This window comes from Panthera pardus, unplaced genomic scaffold (genome assembly GCF_024362965.1).
Source record: "Panthera pardus isolate Hobbes unplaced genomic scaffold, ASM2436296v1 HiC_scaffold_24, whole genome shotgun sequence".
Classification (NCBI taxonomy): domain Eukaryota; kingdom Metazoa; phylum Chordata; class Mammalia; order Carnivora; family Felidae; genus Panthera; species Panthera pardus.
The window spans coordinates 41,936,875-41,957,512 of NW_026526810.1; the positions used below are offsets into that span (position 1 = coordinate 41,936,875).

General features: G+C 36.5%; 2 non-coding genes across 2 annotated transcripts; one reads left to right on the top strand and one right to left on the bottom strand.

Moving 5' to 3' along the window:
• The first annotated feature begins 2,358 nt into the window (after nucleotides 1–2,358).
• On the top strand, nucleotides 2,359–2,484 carry LOC128773344 (small nucleolar RNA SNORA51). Its single transcript, XR_008417610.1, has one exon. It is a non-coding gene; the product is annotated as a small nucleolar RNA SNORA51 (small nucleolar RNA).
• Nucleotides 2,485–11,255: 8,771 nt separating this feature from the next.
• Nucleotides 11,256–11,363, bottom strand: LOC128773158 (U6 spliceosomal RNA). Its single transcript, XR_008417439.1, has one exon. It is a non-coding gene; the product is annotated as a U6 spliceosomal RNA (small nuclear RNA).
• Nucleotides 11,364–20,638: the final 9,275 nt, after the last annotated feature.

Sequence of the window (20,638 nt, forward strand, 5' to 3'; positions counted from 1 at the left end):
TCGGATGTTCTTTCCTGCTTTGTCAAAGATGAGTTGGCCATACGTTTGTGGGTCTAGTTCTGGGGTTTCTATTCTATTCCATTGGTCTATGTGTCTGTTTTTGTGCCAATACCATGCTGTCTTGATGATGACAGCTTTGTAGTAGAGGCTAAAGTCTGGGATTGTGATGCCTCCTGCTTTGGTCTTCTTCTTCAAAATTACTTTGGCTATTCGGGGCCTTTTGTGGTTCCATATGAATTTTAGGATTGCTTGTTCTAGTTTCAAGAAGAATGCTGGTGCAATTTTGATTGGGATTGCATTGAATGTGTAGATAGCTTTGGGTAGTATTGACATTTTGACAATATTTATTCTTCCAATCCATGAGCAGGGAATGTCTTTCCATTTCTTTATATCTTCTTCAATTACCTGCATAAGCTTTCTATAGTTTTCAGCATACAGATCTTTTACATCTTTGGTTAGATTTATTCCTAGGTATTTTATGCTTCTTGGTGCAATTGTGAATGGGATCAGTTTCTTCATTTGTCTTTCTGTTGCTTCATTGTTAGTGTATAAGAATGCAACTGATTTCTGCACATTGATTTTGTATCCTGCAACTTTGCTGAATTCATGTATCAGTTCTAGCAGACTTTTGGTGGAGTCTATCGGATTTTCCATGTATAATATCATGTCATCTGCAAAAAGCGAAAGCTTGACTTCATCTTTGCCAATTTTGATGCCTTTGATTTCCTTTTGTTGTCTGATTGCTGATGCTAGAACTTCCAGCACTATATTAAAGAGCAGCGGTGACAGTGGGCATCCCTGTCGTGTTCCTGATCTCAGGGAAAAAGCTCTCAGTTTTTCCCCGTTGAGGATGATGTTAGCTGTGGGCTTTTCATAAATGGCCTTTATGATCTTTAAGTATGTTCCTTCTATCCCGACTTTCTCAAGGGTTTTTATTAAGAAAGGGTGCTGGATTTTGTCAAAGGCCTTTTCTGCATCGATTGACAGGATCATATGGTTCTTCTCTTTTTTTTTGTTAATGAGATGTATCACGTTGATCGATTTGCGAATGTTGAACCAGCCCTGCATTAGGGATAATAATTTATCTTCAATAATTTATTTTGAAAAGAGTCATATGACTTAAAATAGGATGGTTGTAAGGTTATTTATTCATTTGAAGTTAGTGGCAAATAGTTGGTTAGGGCAAGCTAGCTGAAACAGAGATTGAAATATCCATTAAGGAAAAAGTATAGAACACTAAAATTTGACGCCCAGAATAAGCAGCAGGAAGAAGGATGGATAATGGGGAAAAGCAAATAAGAGATTTAGAGTGAGATATGTTTGTCTTTGAGAATTTATCTTAAAGAGTACCTATAAAAATTATGAAACATGTAAATGAATATAAAAAGTCAAGGAAAAATGAATTATCTCTTCTCCTGAGACAGTAAGAAATGGGTAAAGGGAGTAAAGTAATGTTAAGCTTAGGACTTTTTGTAAATTACCTCCATTCCTAAAGCACATCTACACTTTTCTCTGAAAACCTAACACATTTCAATTCTCTAGCTATAAATGCCTTCATACAGGTTGTTTTAAATTTTTTTTAATGTTTATTATTTTTGAGAGAAAGAGAGACAGAGTGCAAGCAGGGGAGGGGCAGAAAGAGAGAGGGAGACACAGAATCCAAAGTAGGCTCTATGCTCTGAGCTGTCAGCACAGAGTCCGACACGGGGCTCAAACCCACGAACCATGAGATCATGCATGACCTGACCTGAAGTCAGACGTTTAACTGACTGAGCCACCCATGCACCCCCATACAGGTTGTTTTATAATGAATTTCCAAAGGTATCCTTTACTGCACTTCAGAGTATTGTATTCTATAGGCAATTAAATCATTATTGGTCAAATTGATATAGAAAGGGGAGCTCTCCCTTTGGATTATATATGATTGAGGTTTGGTGTAAGCTCAAATTCTGAATTCTCATCCTCAGTAGAATTCAATTTTGGATGCATCTTTTTATTAATAATTACTTGATGCCAGTTGTGTCAGAGTTTTGTGTTTGGTCTGGGCCTACATAGAAGGGCAACCATAGAAAGCCTGTTGTGACTTGAATCTTTGGCTGTGAAATGAGGGACCCTGAATCATCCGCTCTGCTTCGTTATTAGCAGGGCCCCTAAACCTGTTTTAGGCATAGTCGTTGCAGATGTTAGTATCTTATTAATGCTATGGGAGGGGCATTGCCCTGTACGCAGTAGATCCACCACAAGATCTGTGTTCTAGGATATACATGGTTCAGTATAAGCAGGGTAACAGAGTGTGCTGGAGTCACTTGGCAAAGTACTGGTTTTAGAGATGAGATCTAGAAGAGTTGGCCCATTCAAAACCTGAGAGTGCTTACCACAGACTGTGTCCTTCTACTGATGGTACAGAAAAAGGAGGCAGAGTAAATCTACCCATATACACCACAGCCCAGGCCCTTTGCCTGTATTGTGAATGGGGAGACATGGAGTTGGGGAAAATATTAATTAATTAAAAAAGAAAGAAGAAAAAAGAAAAAAAATCCCTGAGGCTGTTTGCCTCAGTGGCCTCAGGTAATCTGTATATTCTCTTTGGGAGGCTGGGACGTTGAGAAGAGTGGTTGTAGGATAGAAGTAGAGGGATGCTGATTGCAGGAACCAAAGGTATTTCCCTCTTGGTGGAAGCTTGGTTGATTTGGAGAATATGACAGATGCTTTGGTTTTGGAAGTAAGACCTAGAGTAGATGGAATGGACTACAGTCCTTCAAATAAGAAAGCTGAGTGCTGGGGAGGAGGGGGGATTGGAGTCATTAATTGGCATTTTGGTAGGAGTTTATGGTGTGTAGGCAATAACCCTAAAATCTTCATTCTTTGGCCTCTTCCTTCTCCTGAAGGCTTGGGAGGGGTGTCTTGAAATTACAATAAGAAATTAGTAGAGCCAAGAGTTCTACTTTTAGGTAGAAAAGAAGTTTTGTTGAGGAATTGTCATCATTTCCAAGGAAGTCATGAGTGGCAGAACAATTCCAAATATTCCAGACTAGTAGTGTGAGAAGGTACCTGAAAGCAGAATATCTCTGAGGGGTACTGGTGTCCCCCCACCCCTCCCACCCTTGGCAGAGCATGTCTGATTTTGGCTGGTTGCGCCTGTGGCTAGTTGGCAGTGAAGAAGAAATAGAACACCACTGGGCTACTACAGCAGCAACAGGCAACCTCTCCTTTTTGTACTAGAGACTTTGACCTTCAATTACTTGTGGGTTCTTAGCTTCTACCCAGATGGCTGAAGCTACTTACATATGACCTTTGCATAAATGTGATACTATTGTGCATATTTTAGGGATTTTTATAGGATTTGTTAACCAAAACACATAAATCTATTCCTATCTGCTAGACTCTCAGACTTATTACTTTGGTATATGGAATGAAAGATAAAAGTTGATGTAATCAAAGGAAATGCATATTTGATTTCAGGTTAATTGAACTGAAGGTAGAAACATGAAAATGCATTAACTCTAACAGTAGCTTTAAACAGAATAAACTATGGACTTTTCAAAGGATTATGATTACCCTTAATCATGCCAAAATGAAGCTTGAAGCAATTATGGATAATACAGATGTATTATTAATACCAGCTGAAACCCAGGTTTTGATTATGTAAGAAAACAGGCTTAGACTTTTGGCAGATGGTTAACTTAAAAGTTCAAGTAAATCCAAGTTTTTAAATATGGAAGATGTAGGGAGCATTTCAGCTTGATAAACCCAGATTTATTTTCTCCACAGGAAATCATTGAAACTGGAATTACCTCGGCAATTTACAAATGTGACTCTGTTCTTTAGAAAGTAACTGTGCCTTTATTTTTCTGAATCCTCAAGTTTATAATTTTCTAATGCGTTGTGTTTGTCAAACTATGACGAGGAAGCCTTTTTTTTTTTTTTTTGACATGTGTAGACTTCCATTAGCTTTTCTTCTCCTTCGTTAACCTTTCTTGATTCTCTTTCTATGGGAAGTCCCTGGTTTGTGATGGTGCAAATGGGCATCATGATGGATGGGAGATTCCTTCTTGCTACAGCAGTGTGATTCCCAAATGAATATGGAGCATGGAAGCAGGACAAATAAATGTACTGAAGTTGGTGGAGCTAATAGAATGGTTTCTTACAGTTTAACAAGGGCAAGGAAGAATCTTTGACTTAAGTTCAGTCAGAACTGTACACCAGGGTCAAGGATGTCAGCACTGTTGTCTCACTTTTTGGCTTCAGTATTCTAGAGCAGGGTATCTGCCATGCTGTTTTCCCCTATTACTGCTTATAAGAGGAACGGCATTTTTACTCTGCAGGAAAGTGGAGGAGTGAAAAGACCAGAGCCCTGGGAAATCACATTATCTTTCATCAATTAGGCAATTGTGTTTTATGAGAGAATGTGATTTGAGTTTCATTTGAGTATAAAACAAACTATTGGGAAGAATTTGGTTGCAAATATCCAATGTAACTTTTTGGAGTAGAGGAATAAAGTGGAAAATGACAGCAAGATTGAGAGAAAGAGAGGAATAGAGAAAGAGATGATAGAGATCAGATTTTTACCTGAAAATAACATGCAGGTGCATACTATGCACTCTTTCTAACAGCTTCACAACTGGATGCTATCTTTAGGAAAATATAAGTAGAGATTACTGACTGGGGATGAATGGAATCCCCTAAAGTGAGTACATACTTTTCATTTTAGAACACTTTATTGTTAAAATGAATCATTATCAAGGAGAAGGAAGACATGGTTTCTCATTTTAAGAAATTTCATCCTATCAAAGGAGAAAAAAAGGACAAATACAAACAAGACAGAAAAGAACTAACATTCATTAAACACTTATTTGCTGGGAACTAGACTAAATATAACATTACAGCACTATAGACAATATACCATATTTTTTGCATATACCGTATTTGTTGTAACACTATGAAATAGACATTATTATCACATATTTTACTGATAAAAACTGAGAATTAAGAGGTTAAATAGCTTTCCCAAAGTCACATCAATTAAAAGACAGATCCAGGATCTGAATCTGGAAATCTGACTTCAGATGCTAAACTCTTAATCATTGTGCTCTACTATCTCATTGGCACCTCAGTGCCCTTTTATTGATCATTAGAGAATATGATCTTTATATGTGCCATCTTTATATGTGCCTAATGGTTGAATAGCTAGAACATGAAGGCTGGTCAGCATGGCTAGGCTGATAAGAGTCAAATGGGGCTGAAGAGGAGTGGCTTTATGGCCAAAAGGCATTTAAAGAGGCAGGGAGAAAATATGAATTGATCCTATACAGATGCAGTTGAATAATTGCCTGGACTGATTCCATGTCTTAATTTCTCTTTTTTAAAAAGTAATTTTTTTAATTTTCTAGACCATCCTCTAATTAAGGGGCTCACAGATGTTTATTCGTTATGTTAAAAATTCAAGTTTTAATGGTGTAGTCTTAAGAGACTCAAACAAGTAACAATTAGCTCTGTGGCTTTTGGCCAAGCAGTAAATCCATCTAATGGATGGCCAAGCCTAAATCCATCTAATATTTCACTTGGCCAGACTGTAGGATAGCATTCTCCTACAGTAATTTCCCTTGCATTCTGACTTTCTGCAGTAAATGGCTCTACCAAGGAAATGAGCCACTATCTAAGCCTTCTTCCTTGTACCAGTTGGTTTTAATGACACTTGTAGTCTTTCCCATAATTTCCCAAAGTGACATGTTGCTTAAATAGAACCTGTTCATTTATGAATTCATTTGGCCATTTAGTCCTTTCTTCTTCCTTCCTTCTTTACTCCTTCCCTTCTCCTTCCTTTAACACATCTTTCTTCTCTTCTCTTTTATTCCCTACCACCCTTTTGCCCTTTCCTACCTTCAAGGGTAATTACTAGGTTCTCAAGAAATGCTAGGCCTTGTACTAGGTACTGTGGAGGGCATATAGATAGATATGTAGATAGATATTATGATTGATTTGTAATCCATTTAATGAATATTTATTCAGTGCTTCCTGTATGCCAGGGCTCTATTTTACAAGCTAGAAACAGAGTTGGGTACACAATAAAATTTCTTTTTCTCAGTAAGTTGTATTCCTGGGTATGTACTGGGGAGACAGACAAAAAATATATCACATGTCAAGTAGTAATAAGAGCTCTGAATAAAAATGAAGAAGAGAATGGAGAGAGATGTGATGGGGAATGTATTATTTTTACAGAGGCTGGTCAAGGAAGGGTTCTCTGACAAGATTACATTTGATCAGAAATACATTTATCTGAGGGAAAAGTAAGTACCAAGGCCCTCAGGAGATTCATTTCTAACAGGGAAAAAAAGGTGTAAAGGTAAATAACTGTAACAGAAGGTAGAAAGGGTAAGTGCTGCAAGGGAGATGTTGAAGAGCTACTGAACTGGGTAAGTTTGGAGGAAGGGGATAAAACTGCCTGCTGTGGAGGGGGTATTATGGAGAGCAGGCCCCATTTCCTAGGGGGTAAGGTAACTCACACACTCTGATGCCTCATGCAGAGCCTTTCCCCCAGACCTTCTCTTGAAGAAGGACCAGTGTCCTTGATTATGAGACAGTTGGGCTGTACATCTAACCAAGGAGCCCTTTGGCTAAGATGCTGAGATTCTAAGGATGGAAACAAGTTACACCACATGTTCAGTTTTTCTTTTAATTTCATACTCCTTGAAATCCTATTTCCTTTTTATAAGAAGACTAACCTTCGGGGCACCTGAGGGTGGCTCAGTTGATTGAGCATCTGACTCTTGATTTCAATTCAGGTCATGATCCCATGGCTGTGGGATTGGTTCCAGGCTGAGTGTGGAGCCTGTATGAGATTCTCTCTCTCCTTCTGCCCCTCTCCCCCATTTGTGTGTGTGTTCTCTCTCTCTGAAAGAAAGAAAGAAAGAAAGAAAGAAAGAAAGAAAGAAAGAAAGAAAAGACCAAACATCTATGCCCAATGTTGGCCACCAAAGGCAAGAAGGCAAAGGGAGTACTTTTGTTTTTAGATAATTGCTTTGTGCTCAAGATTAGGATACCCCCATTTTTACTTGTTTTGGTCAGTGTGGCAAGGTCTTAGTTCTTCTACTAGAATGCAGATACCCCAGTGAAAAAGAAAGCACTTAATGCAGTATCAGCTAACATTTGACTATTAGCTAGAGAGCGTACAAACAAGGAAGTATGAAAATGAAACATAGAAGTTTATATCATAGTTTAATTTTTAAACTGGGATACTGGCAATGACTGAATATGGGACACTAAATGGAGAAGTATTGGACGGAAAGAGTACAGGATGGGTGGAAAGATGAAAGAAAGAGAAAAAAAATATTCCTTAACAGAACAGATGTATTCACATTGTGAAATTGATCCAATAGAGACCTCTCAACACAGAGTTACAGATATGTTTAGAAGAGAAAAGATACCTTGATAAGCTACTTGAAGAAAGGTGAGACCATAGGATAGGCTATGGGGGTCTGCAGGAGCCACGGCAAACTTGTGATAACTTAAGTAGTGTGCCTTAGAAACAAATAGGGATTTATTTATTTATTAAAAAAAAGTTTATTTATTTTTGAGAGAGATCCCAAGTGGGGGAGGGGCAGAGAGAGGGGGGCAGAGAATCTGAAGTGGGCTCTGTGCTGACAGCACTGAGCTGGATGTGGGGCTCAAACCCACGTACTGCAAGATCATGATGTGAGCCGGTCGGATGCTCAACCCACTGAACCACTGAGGTGCCCCTCCAGTAATATTTTCTATTCACTCAAAATATATTGATTGGAGGGTGCACTGGGTAGAAATTAAGGACAAGAATACCTAAGGCAGAGCACCATTGAGCTGGATGGGAGTGGATGATGAGAGGTCCCCGGATTTCAATATTCACTCAGCAGAGGTAGAGAAGCAGAGGCAGCCGTTCCAAAGTGTCACCCTCCCCAACCCCTAAAATGGGCAGATATCCCAAGGATCCCACTGCATTTTTCTACAATCCGTACCATGGAGACTTAAATCTGTCTTTATCTAGATATTAAGAAATAGGTCAATGCCAGCTGATATCTGGATTACATATACTTTAAAAACTACTATAAATTTTCATTAGGATGTTAGTGAATTAGAACTTCAGAAGTGTAGATGAAAGTGCAAGCTCCAGTGTTCAACATGAAGGGGAAGGGAATGTTTGAAATTTAGCACTAAGTGACTCTGCCTTTTAATAGATGGGAATAAAACTGTCTTTGGTCAAGAATTATTTTATTTGTCTGTATCTCAGGATGGTCTTTCACAGAAGTGGGTTTTTGCTATTGGGACTCTGGGAGTAGAGGAGTTCTATGCTATTATTTCTTTTCATGGCTCTCAGTGCACATTTAGAATCTTTGAATGTCCCACTCAATTTCTCTGTTTTTTGAAGTTTTGGGAAACTCCAACAGAGGAAAAACTTGCATAAGGCTGAACAGGGAGATGACTGAGTCATTACAGTGCTCTTATTTGAATACTAGCTAGCCAAGAACAGTGAGGTTTCAAAAACCTTCCAGTCCTCTGGGGAGACTTTTGATTTCTGACAAGATGATTAACTGAGCCTGGGTTGCTTTCTCTGTCACCATACCAACACTAAATCGCTGCAGAAGTCAGAGGGAAGTCAGTGGGACTGGCAAAGTGAAAAACAAAGAAGCAAACAAACTCAGAAACACTGAGCAAAGAGCATGTCTGGGTTTCACAGTGTGGGAAATGGCAGCCTGGTTTGGAAGAGGGCGGACACACCAGACTTCCACTGCCCTAGACTCAAGTGGCTGCTGAGCACTTACAATGTGGCTAGTCTGAATGGAGATGTGCTGCAAGTATAAAATACTCCCCAGATTTTGAAAACTGAGTATAAAAAAAAAGGAATGCAAAGTACCTCATTAATTCATTTTTGTATCGCTTACATGTTGAGATGGTAATATTTTGGATATATTGGACTAAATAAAATATATTATTTTTATGGATTTGCTAGGACTTCTGTAACAAAGTACTCCAGAGTGGGTGGCTTAAACAACAGAAATTTACTTTCTCACAGTTCTGGAGGCTAGAAGTCCAAGATCAAGATGTTGGCAAAGTTGATTTCTTCTGAGGCCTCTCTAATTGGTTTTTATTTATTTTTTATTTTTATTATTATTTTTTATTTAGATTCGAGTTAGTTAACATATAGTGTAGTATTGGTTTCAGGAGTAGAATTTAGCGATTCATCACTTGCTCATCCCAACAAATGCCCTCTTTAATGCCCATCACCCATTTAGGCCATCCCCCAACCCAATAGTCCTCCAGCAACCCTCAGTTCGTTCTTTGAATTTAAGAGTCTCTTATGGTTTGCCTCCCTCTCTGTTTTTATCTTATTTTTCATTCCTTTCCCCTATATTCATCTGTTTTGTTTCTTAAATTCCACTATGAGTGAAATCATATGATATTTGTCTTTCTCTAACTTATTTTGCTTAGCATAATACACTCTAGTTCCATCCACATGATTGCAAATGGCAAGACTTCATTCTTTTTTATCACTGAATAATATTTCATTATATATATATATATATATATATATATATATATATATATATATATATATACCACTTCTTAATCCATTCATTAGTTTATGGACATTTGGGCTCTTTCCATAATTTGACTATTGTCGATAGCATTGCTATAAACATGGGATGCATGTGCTCCTTCGAATCAACATTTTTGTATCCTTTGGATAAATACCTAGCAATGTAATTGTGGGTTGTAGGGTAGTTCTATTTTTAACTTTTGGAGGAAACTCCATACTGTTTTCCAGAATGGCTGCACCAGTTTGCATTCCCACCAACATTGCAAAAGTGTTCCCCTTTCTTTGCCTCTTCACCAACATGTGTTGTTTGCTGAGTTGTTCATTTTAGCCATTCTGTCTCATTGGTTTTTAGATGACTATCTTCACCCTGTATCTTCACATGATCTTTCCTCTGCATGTGTCCATGTCCCAAACTCCTCTTTTTATAAAGACATTAGTCATATTGGATTTAGGGCCCACCTCAATGATCTCATTTGAAGCCTTCTTTAAAGGCCCTCTCTCCAAATGCAGTCCCATGCTAAAATGCTAGGGGTTAGGATTTCAACATATAAATTTGAGGGTGGGAGGAAGAGGACATAATTCAGTCTACACAACATTATTAAATTTAAAAACACCTGTTTCTTTTCTAAAAAAATATAGGTACTAGAAAATTTTAAATTACTCATGTGGCTTGCATTATATTTCTATTGGACAGTGCTGCACTAAACTGTAACTTCAAAATGGCAAAGTCCTTTATATGTTGTTCATTACTGAGTTTCTTGGTACTTTGACCAGAGCCTGGCACAAATACATGCTTAATTACATTTGTTGCCTCCAGAATGAATGGGCACCATAGACAGTAGATAGGGTGTGACTGGATTTTAGATATTAATCTTTAGATAGGATTCTGTGCCCTGGTAATTACCTGCGTAGCTCATTGTTGGCCTCATTGACACCATAAGGCAAAAAAGCAGCCTACTGACAGCTAGATAACAGCATGGTGGGCAGGGCTGGGGATGTGGGAATTTGCAATGAGTGTAGACAGGTCTATGGGCCTTCAAGCCTTCCCTCTCCCCTAACACCCTCTCCATCTTGAGGGCTATGTGCTAGAATGGAGGGAGACTACTCTTGAAGATTAGTGCCAAGAGAGGTACAGACTGTAATATTAGAGGTTTTCTGAAGTTCCCTGGAGATCACAACCTAGAAACTTTTCACAAAAGTAATTTTTTTTTTTTTTTTTTTTTTTCTGATCCCCCCAGTAGAATGGCAGCTCCATGAAGGTCGGGATCTTACCTGGGTTACCACTACGTCCTCAGCACCTAATATGGTGCCTGGAGCATACTAGATGCTCAAGAAAGAATTTCTGGGTGAGTGAATTAATGTTTCAAACACACTTTAACTCAATGTGCTCCAAACTGAATTTAGTCTCTTCTTCCCCACCAAACCTGCTTTTCCTTCCGTACACTCCAGTTCAGTCAATGGCACCATCATCCACTCTTGACATCCAACCCAGAAATGAACTCACACTCCCTTCACTCATTCACCTACTATTTTCAATGAGTTCCCAAGACCTGCCTATTCAACATCCAAAATATCCCACTTATCTAATCCTTTTCTACCTATGTTGCAGCTATCCTGATTCAGGCCTCATCTTTGTTTCATTACTAATGCAACAGCCTCCTCCCTCCTGTCTTCCCTTTTTTTCCTTTTTATTATGTAAGGCTTCACAACATTGTATGTCATCTTTGTGCAGGGGCCATGTTAATCTTATCTGTGTCTTTCCAATTTTATTATATGTGTGGCCAAAGTCAGCCACCCCCCCCCCCCCCCCCTTAAGCTAAGAAAGCTTTAGCTGCAGGGCATGTCACTTGTCATATGGTCACATGGTCATATGTTTTTATAAAGTTTGCAGAATATATTTAAACCACAATTGATTAAAACCACTGTCCCCTTCCACTAGTTTCCCTAGTCACATTTTCTCTTGTATTAGGTGGTGTTGGAGCTGCTTCAGACATTTTTGAGATCCAGCTGAATGGAAGTTGATTGAAGGGGGGATACATTTAGTTTCATTTTAGTGAGACATTTCTATATGGTTTGTATCTCTTCTTTATAGTTATTACCTAGGTGTAGGAATAGCTTCTAGAAATACTCTACCTTTGAGCCTAATTTTGTATTCACAAGTCCATATTCTTTTCTTAAAAAAATTTTTTTTTACATTTATTTATTTTTGAGAGACAGAGAGAGACTGAGCACAAATGGGGGAGGGGAGAGAGAGAATGAGACACAGAATCCGAAGCAGGTTCCAGGCTCTGAGATGTCAGCATAGAGCCCTATGCGGGGCTCAAACTCACAAATGGTGAGATCATGATCTGAGCCAAAGTCGGATGCCCAACCGACCAAGCCACCCAGGCACCCCTCTATTCTTTTCTTAAAGACCTACCTCACAAACTGTATAAGCTTCAGGTCCCACTAATCCTGAATTTTCCCTTGGCTCAGATGCAAATGTGACTTTTGAGTTGCTTTTGCTCAAAAACCTTTAGTGGTTTGTTATTGTTTACAGGATAAAATATAACATTTAACTTCTTTTTGTAAATGTTTTTCCGTGTGCCTCCATGCATTTGTACATGTTGATCCTTCAGTGAACTCTTATATAGCCTTCAGGTCTCCCTGAAACCTTCCTTGACAGCACCAAGTTGCTTCTGAGGCACTTTCATGACTTTATTTTGCAACAAAAGTAATTTTTAAAAAGACTATTATATAAAAAAAGTATTTTGAAAAATTAGATGAGCTAGGGTTCTTGAAGAATATGTAATTATAAAATGGCATAAGCAGATAAAGGACAAATTAATTTGATGGTAATCAAAAACCCTTACCTCTACCCATACTCCCCACAAGCGCTGGACAAAGATGACTTTATGGGAGAGTTCTACCAAATTTTCTGTGGAAGAAAATTACTGTTTTATATAAGTTTTATGAAAAAAGAAAGAGGAAAACTTGCAAACTTTTTTTAAGGCTAGTATGACCTTTACCCAAATAAAGACAGCATAAGGAAAGATAATTAAAGGTCCACTTTACTTATGAACTGTATGTGAAAATCCTAAATAACATATACAGTTAAATCCATCAGTGTATTACAAATATCAGATCAAGTAAGAATGGTTAATTTCATAAATTCTCTCAGTATACTGCACTATATTAATCGAATAAACAAGAATTCTTTCATGGTTATCTTAATAAATGCGGCACAAGCTTTTGATAAATTTCAACATCTATTAATGATTATATAAAACTTCTGCATGCTCTGTTCCTGCCAGTTGAGTTATATGCTTCCCATGAGTCTGTTGTGTTTGTTTCCAAAGCTTTTTATACCAGTTGTACTTGCTGTTATAATTATGTAATTGAGTTAAATATTATATAAACCAAAGAATTTTAAGTGTGAAAAGAGAATTGTTTCTCTGAAAGTTCAATTGAATGTTTTGGAAAGACTTGTTAAAGGCAAGTTGCTAAAAAATATTGGTAACAGATCATTTTAATTCCTATCATATTAAAAGTGAAGGCCTTTGTCCTATGTCAAAAGATTGATGAATATATATGGATTTGTATATTTTAAGTTAAAACAAAAATTCTAATGAGTGAATCACTTTGTATGATTCCTTTTTACTGACTTTTACTTTATTCACTTACCAATTGGCCGCAGATATATTAGATAAGAGGGCTCTTATTGCATTATTTTGAAAAACAGTACTGCTCGAATTCCCAGTATCACCCCTTCCATTCTTTTCAGCCTCTTATTTGATTATGAAGAGGACTTGTAAGTGAATTAATATACTTTCGCCGTACCTAGCCAGCTGTGTCACAGCATGAGTAGAAAAGATGTGTTGGACTGCCTATGTTAGGGCTCTCTTTCTCCGAAATAATTAAATCTATAAGAGGCCAGAGAGTTAGGGATTCTAAACTCTCCTGTTTCTTTTTTGTAATTTCTGAAACCCTTTTCTCATCCTCCTGTCAACCATGTATTCCCAAGTATGAATAAATACAATATATGAAAAATTTCTCTGTTTCCCTCTGCCCTAGATGTCAGCCACTGGAATAATTTTTTGTTGTTGTGAAAATGCACTGGCATACTGTTCTAGTATAGCTTTCTTAGAATTGTGCAAATTGAAATAGCATTCCAGAACCCAGATTTCTGGAGAAATAACAACACGATAATATTGCAACTTTTTTTTTTTTTTTTTTGCTTGTTATGGTGTAAAGGAATTTTGGAGGAAAACATCATAGAAAGATGTTAAATATAATTCATTTGTGGCCACATACATATATTGAACTTCTAGTGCCCATCACTTTCTTTCTAATGTGAAAACTGTATAGTTTCTCTTTTAACAGTGTAAAGAAAATCAGAAATGGAGAGTAAAATAAAAAATGGTTGAGGTGCAGTTTCTTATAGGGATTTTCCTGTTTCCTTTTATAAGAAAGTATATTAAGAAATTACCAAGAATATATATCTTATACAATTTATTTTCATTCAGAGTTACTGAGGTATAATATGCATACAACAAATGTCACTATGTTTAAATGCACAGTTTTATGGGTTTTACCAAATTTATGTTGTCATGTAAAAACCACCACTATTAAGTTATAGAATATTTCCACTATATCAAAAAGTTCCTTTTGCCCCTTTGCAGTGTCTTCCTCTTCCCAGTCCCTGTAACCAATGATCTGATTTCTATCCCTATTGTTTTGCCTTTTTTAGAATGTCTTGTAAATGGAATAATAAAAAAAATGATACATTTTTTTGGTTGGGCTTTTTTTTCTTTAGCATAATGCTTTGGATACTTGTCCAAGTTGTTGCATATATTACATATATTACTACATATATTCTATCTATTGCTGAGTGGTATACCATTGTATGATGTACCTCAACTTGTTCATTCATTTACTGTTTTTTGGTTTCTATTTTAATTCTAGATAGTTAACATATAGTGTTATATTAGTTTCAGGTGTACAATATAGTAATTCCGCAGTTCAATACATCATCCTGTGCTCATCACACCAAGTGCACTGCTTAATTCCCATCACCTCTTTAACCACCCTCCCAACTCTGGTAACCATCAGATTGTTGCCTATAATTAAAAGTGTGTTTCTTTTTTTCTTTCCCCTATGTTCATCTGTTTTGTTTCTTAAATTCCACATACCAGTGAAATCATATGTTATTTGTCTTTCTCTGTATGACTGGTTTTGCTCAGCATTATACTCTCTAGGTCCATCCATGCCATTGCAAATGGCAAGATTTCATTCTTTTTAATGGCTGAGTAATATTCCATTATATACATATGTCATATCTTCTTTATCCATTCGTCAGTTGATGGACACTTGGGCTGCTTTCATATCTTGGCTTTTGTAAATAATGCCGCAATAAACATAGGGGTGCATGTATCCCTTTGAACTAGTGTTTTTGTATTCTTTGGGTAAAGACCTACTAGTGAGGTCTACTAGTGAGATTGCTGGATCATAGGGTAGTTCTGTTTTTAACTTTTTGAGAAAACTCCATACTGTTTTCCACAGTAGCTGCACCAGTTTGCAATCCCAGCAACAGTGTAAGAGGGTTCTCTTTTCTCCATATCCTCACCAACACCTGTTGTTTCTTGTGTTTTTGATTTTAACCATTCTGACAAGTGTCAGGTAGTATCTCATCATAGTTTTGATTTGCATTTCCCTGTTGATGAGTGATGTTGAGCATCTTTTCATGTGTCTATGGGACATCTGTATTTCTTCTTTGGAAAAATGTCTGTTCATATTTTCTGACCATTTTTAATTGGATTACTTGGTTTTTGGGTGTTGAGTTTTGTAAGTTCTTTATATATTTTGGATACTGAAACTTTAAAGTGGATATGTGGATATGTGGATAAAGTGGATATGTCATTTGCACATATATTCATTCTCCCATTCAATAGGTTGCCTTTTAGTTTTTTTGTTTTCTTTGCTATGCTTAAGTTTTTATTTTGATGTAATCCCAATAGTTTATTTTTGCTTTTGTTTCCCCACCCCCAGGAAACATACCTAGAAAAACATTGCTACCGCTAATGTCAAAGAAGTTACTGCCTATATTCTCTTCAAGGATTTTATAGTTTCCTGTCTCAAATTTAGGTCTTTCATCCATTTTGGATTTATTTTTGTGTATAGTGTAAGTAAGTGGTCCAGTTTCATTCTTTTGCATGTTGCTGTCCAGTTATCCTGACGCCATTTATTGAAGAGACTGTCTTTTCCCCATTGGATATTCCTTCCTTGTTCATCGAAGATTAATTGACCATATAATTGTGGGTTTATTTCTGGATTTTCTATCCTGTTCTATTGATCTATATGTCTATTTTTTTTTTTGTGGCCATAACATACTGTTTTGATGACTACAGCTTTGTCATATAATGTAAAGTCCAGAATTGTGACGCCTCCAGCTTTGCTTTTCTTTTTCAGTGTTACCTTGACTATTCAGGGTCTTTTGTGGTTCTACAAAAATTTAAGAATTGTTTGTTCTAGTTCTGTGAAAAGTTCTGGTGGTATTTTGATAAGGATTGCATTAAATAGACTACATTGCTTTGAGTAGTATAGAAACTTTAACAGTGTTTTTTCTTCCAATCCATGAGGATGGGATATCTTTTCATTTCTTTGTGTCATCTTGAATTTCTTTCATTAGTTTTTTTTATAGTTTTCAGAGTACAGTTCTTCCCCTTCTTTGGTTAGGTTTATTCCTAGGTATCTTATTATTTTGTGTGCATTTGTAAGTGGGATTGTTTTCTTAATTTTTCTTTCTGCTGCTTCATTATTACTGTATAGAAATGCAACACATTTTTTGTATATTGATTTTGCATCCTGCGACCTTACTGAATTTGTTTATCAGTTCTAGCAGTTTTTAGTAGAGTCTTCAGGATTTTCTATATAGAGTATCATTTCATCTGTGAATAGTGACTTTTACTTTTTCCTTACCAACTTGAATGTCTTTTGTTTCTTTTTTTGGTTTGATTGCTGTGTCTAGGACTTTCAGGACTATGTTGAATAAAAGTGGAGAGAGTGGACATCTTTGTTGTGTTATTGATCTCAGTTTTCCCCCCTTTGGTATGATATTTGCTGTGGGTTTTTCATATAAGGTCTTTATCATGTTGGTTATGTTCCCTCTAAACCTACTTTGTTGAGGATTTTTATCATGAATGAACATTGTACTTTCTCAAATGCTTTTTCTGCATCTATTGAAATGATCATATGGTTCTTACCATTTCTCCTGTTGATGTGATGTATCATATTGATTGATTTGCAAATATTAAACCACCCTTAGAGCCCAGGAATAAATCCCACTTGATGATAGTGAATTTTTTTTAAAGATATTGTTGAGTTCAGTTTGCTAATATTATATTGAAAAATTATACGTCTATGTTCATCAGGGATATTGATCTATAGTTCTCTTTTTTATTAGTGTCTTTATCTGGTTTTGGTATCAAGGTAATGCTGGCCTCATGGACTGAATTTGGAAGTTTTTCTTCCTTTTACATTTTTGGATTAGTTTAAGATGAATAGGTATTAACTCTTCTTTAAATGTGTGGTAGAATTCACTGTGAAGCCATCTCATTCTGGACTTCTGTTTGTTAGGAGTTTTCTGACTCAATTTCTTTGGTAGTTATCAGTCTGTTCAAATTTTCTATTTCTTCCTGTTTCAGTTTAGGGAGTCTATATGTTTCCTGGGATTGATCCATTTCTTGTATGTTGTCCAATATGTTGGCATATAATTGCTCATAATATTCTCTTATTGTTGTTTGTATTTCTGTGGTGTTGGTTGTTATTTCTCCTCTATGATTTGTGATTTTATTTATTTGAGTCCTTTCTATTTTTGTCTTGATAAGTCTGGTTAGAGGTTTATCAATTTTATTGATCCTCTTTTCAAAGAATCATTTTCCAATTTCATTGGTCTGTTCTGTAGTTTCTTTTAGTTTTATATCAATCATTTCTGCTCTAATATTTATTATTTCTTTCCTTCTGCTGTTTTAGGTTTTGTTTGCTGTTATTTAAAATGTAAAGCTTATTTTATTTTTGAATTTATTTTGACAGAGAGAGAGAGAGAATGGGGGAGAGGCAGAGAGAGAGGGAGAGAGAGAATCCTAGGCAGGCTCTGGCTGCCAGCACAGAGTCAGACACAGGGCTTGATCTCACAAACTGTGAGATCATGACCTGAGCCAAAATCAAGAGTCAGATGCTTAACTGACTGAGTCACCCAAGTGTCTCTGTTGTTCTATTTCTAGCTCCTTTAGGTGGAAGGTTAGGTTGTTTATTTGAGATTTTTTTTTCTTCTTGAGGCAGCCCTATATTGATAAAACCTCCCACTTAGAACCACTTTTGCTGCATCCCAGAGGTTTTGGACCATTGCGTTTTCATTATTCATTTACTTGTTGATGGACATTTGAGTTGTTTTCAGTTTTTGACTATTGCACAATAAAACTGCTGTAAACATTCACATGTTTATAAACCTTTAGAAATATGTTTTCAATTCTCTTGGGTTATTACCTAGTAATGGAATTGCTAACCAATGTGACAAATGCATATAACTTTATCTAACAATTTACAAAAATATTTTCCAAAGTAGTTGTATCACTTTGTATTCCTATTAGCAATGTATGTGAATTTTAACTTTAGCAATAACAGTGGATATGTGGGCTCCTGAGTGGCTTAGATGGTTGAGTGCCTGAATCTTGATCCTAGGGTTGTGGCACTGAGCCCCATGTCAGGCTCCCTGCTGAGTGTGGAGCCTATTGAAGATTCTCTTTCTCTCTCCCTCTGCCCTTCTCCTCCAATAACACTCTCTCTCAATAATAATAATGATAATAGTGGATATATTCATGACTGCTATTTGAAGTTATGCTTTATTATGATTTCTTTGGTTTTGGCATAAAGGTAATGCTTGCCTCATAAAATTATTTGCAGGGGTGTTCCTCCTCATATTTTCTGCAAGAGTTTACTTTTTAAAATGCATGATAGAATTCACTAGTGAAATCATCTGAATATGGCTGCCTCCCCCCACCCAGGAAGGTTTTAAACTATGGATTAAATTTCACTAATGGATCTAGGGCTATTCAAATAATGTATTTACTCTTAAGTGAGCTTGGGTAGTTTGTTTATTTCAAGAATTTTTTTCCATTTCATCTAAGTTGTTGGGTTCTTTTTGGTATAAAGTTGTTCATTTACATTTTGTTATTATCCTTACTGTCTGTAGAATCTGTAATAATACTCCTTTCATTTGTGATATTGGTACTTCTTGCTTTCTCACTTGGTCTGGTTTTTAAATTTATTGATCTTTTCAAAGAATCAGATTTTTATTTCAGTAATTTTTCTCTAGTATGAGAGCTAAAATAAGACGCAGGGCAGTGCCTCTTTCAACTTTGGCTGAGAACTAGTCCATGATACAACTCAAAGTTTTTATGGTTATGTGCATGTCCATGAATGAGCTTCAAAGTGCCCCAAATACTAATTTGGGTATTACAAATAAATTTAATGAGTAGGTGAATTTACGAATACGGATTCTGTGAATGATGAGGATTGGCTGTAATTTAATCTACTATTATTAATAGAGGGGGATCTTGATAAGGCATAATTTAGGAAAAGGATGTGGCATACAGTACATTCTAGAACCCATAATGAAGTAAACAGAGTATTACCCATTTCCTTCTCAGGGCTGAGGTGGAGAAGAGAGGCAGAACGGTAGCTGTTCCTCAACAGAATCCTGGCTATAGATCTTTGGACTAGGTGGAATTTTTTGCCTTAGGCTCACATGCGCAAAACCCTTCACATTTAGATTTTTGGTGTTATTTTCAAATAAACTTATTCACTTAGTTACAAAAATACTTGGATGGGATTGAAATAAGATGTTCATTCATCCACAGTATAAAATATGTTTGAAACTTGTTCTAGAATTTGTTCATTTAAAAAATAAACTTCAGAATATAAATGGCCAGACCTTGCTTGACTTCTGAGAGCACCTCCTTTTCCCTTTGGATGACAAAGAAGAGGGAAGGGAATGAATGGAAAGGGTAGGTAATGGATGTTTAAGGTGGAATACTCAGCCTAAGATGACCTTAAACTCCCACAAAATTGTACATCACAGCTTTCTGAAATCTGAGGGAGGCTGAGGAGATATGGGGCTGGACAGCTGAACAAGCTGCCACAGTATTATTAGCCCCAGAGCATAGAGAGGTTAAGCAACTTATCCAAGATCACAGTAAATAAGTGGTACAGAAACATTGTGTAGAAATCTTTACATTTAACTAGAAATCAAAAAACGTGGATTCAGTCCTAATTTGCCACCAGTTAGCTATATAACTCTGCACAAATCCTTTAAGCTTTGCAGGTCTGTGTCTTTATCTGTAAGATGTGAAGTTGGAAAACTCAAGTTCCTTTGCATGATATAATGTCATGTAATGTTAGAAGTACTAGAATCCAGAAAAACAGAGTAAGCAGGCAAAATACTTGTTTCTTTTTGAATAGAAATAAAATTTTCTACCACAGTCCAAGTGACTTTCCATTTTCAATAGAGAAAGTAGACCTTATCAAGTATTTATAGAAACTGCAGATTGCTCGGATACAATCCAATATCTCATTTGATACTGGCAAAAGACAAATGATGCCTGAAACCTTAACAAATGCTTATACCAATTCAATGAATAAAGAAATATCTGAAAGTGGCTCAAGTTTAGGAAGCCATATATTTCTTGAATGGTATGACTCTGGGGGATACTTGAGAAAATTAAGTTTTTCTAAAATCTTTATAGTTGAGGCCTAAACCATACACCCTTCTAAATGTATGTTAATTCAGTCATCAGTGTTATGTCTTGAGTCTATAATAAATACAGAAAGAAGAATTTTTGCATTTATGTTCATCACGGATATTGGCCTGTAATTCTCCTTCTTAGTGGGGTCTTAGGTTTTGGAATCAAGGTAATGATGGCTTCATAGAATGAGTTTTAAAACTTTCCTTCCATTTCTACTTTTTGGAACAGTTTGAGAAGAACAGATATTAACCCTTCTTGAAATGTCAGGTAGTATTCCCTTGGGAAGCCA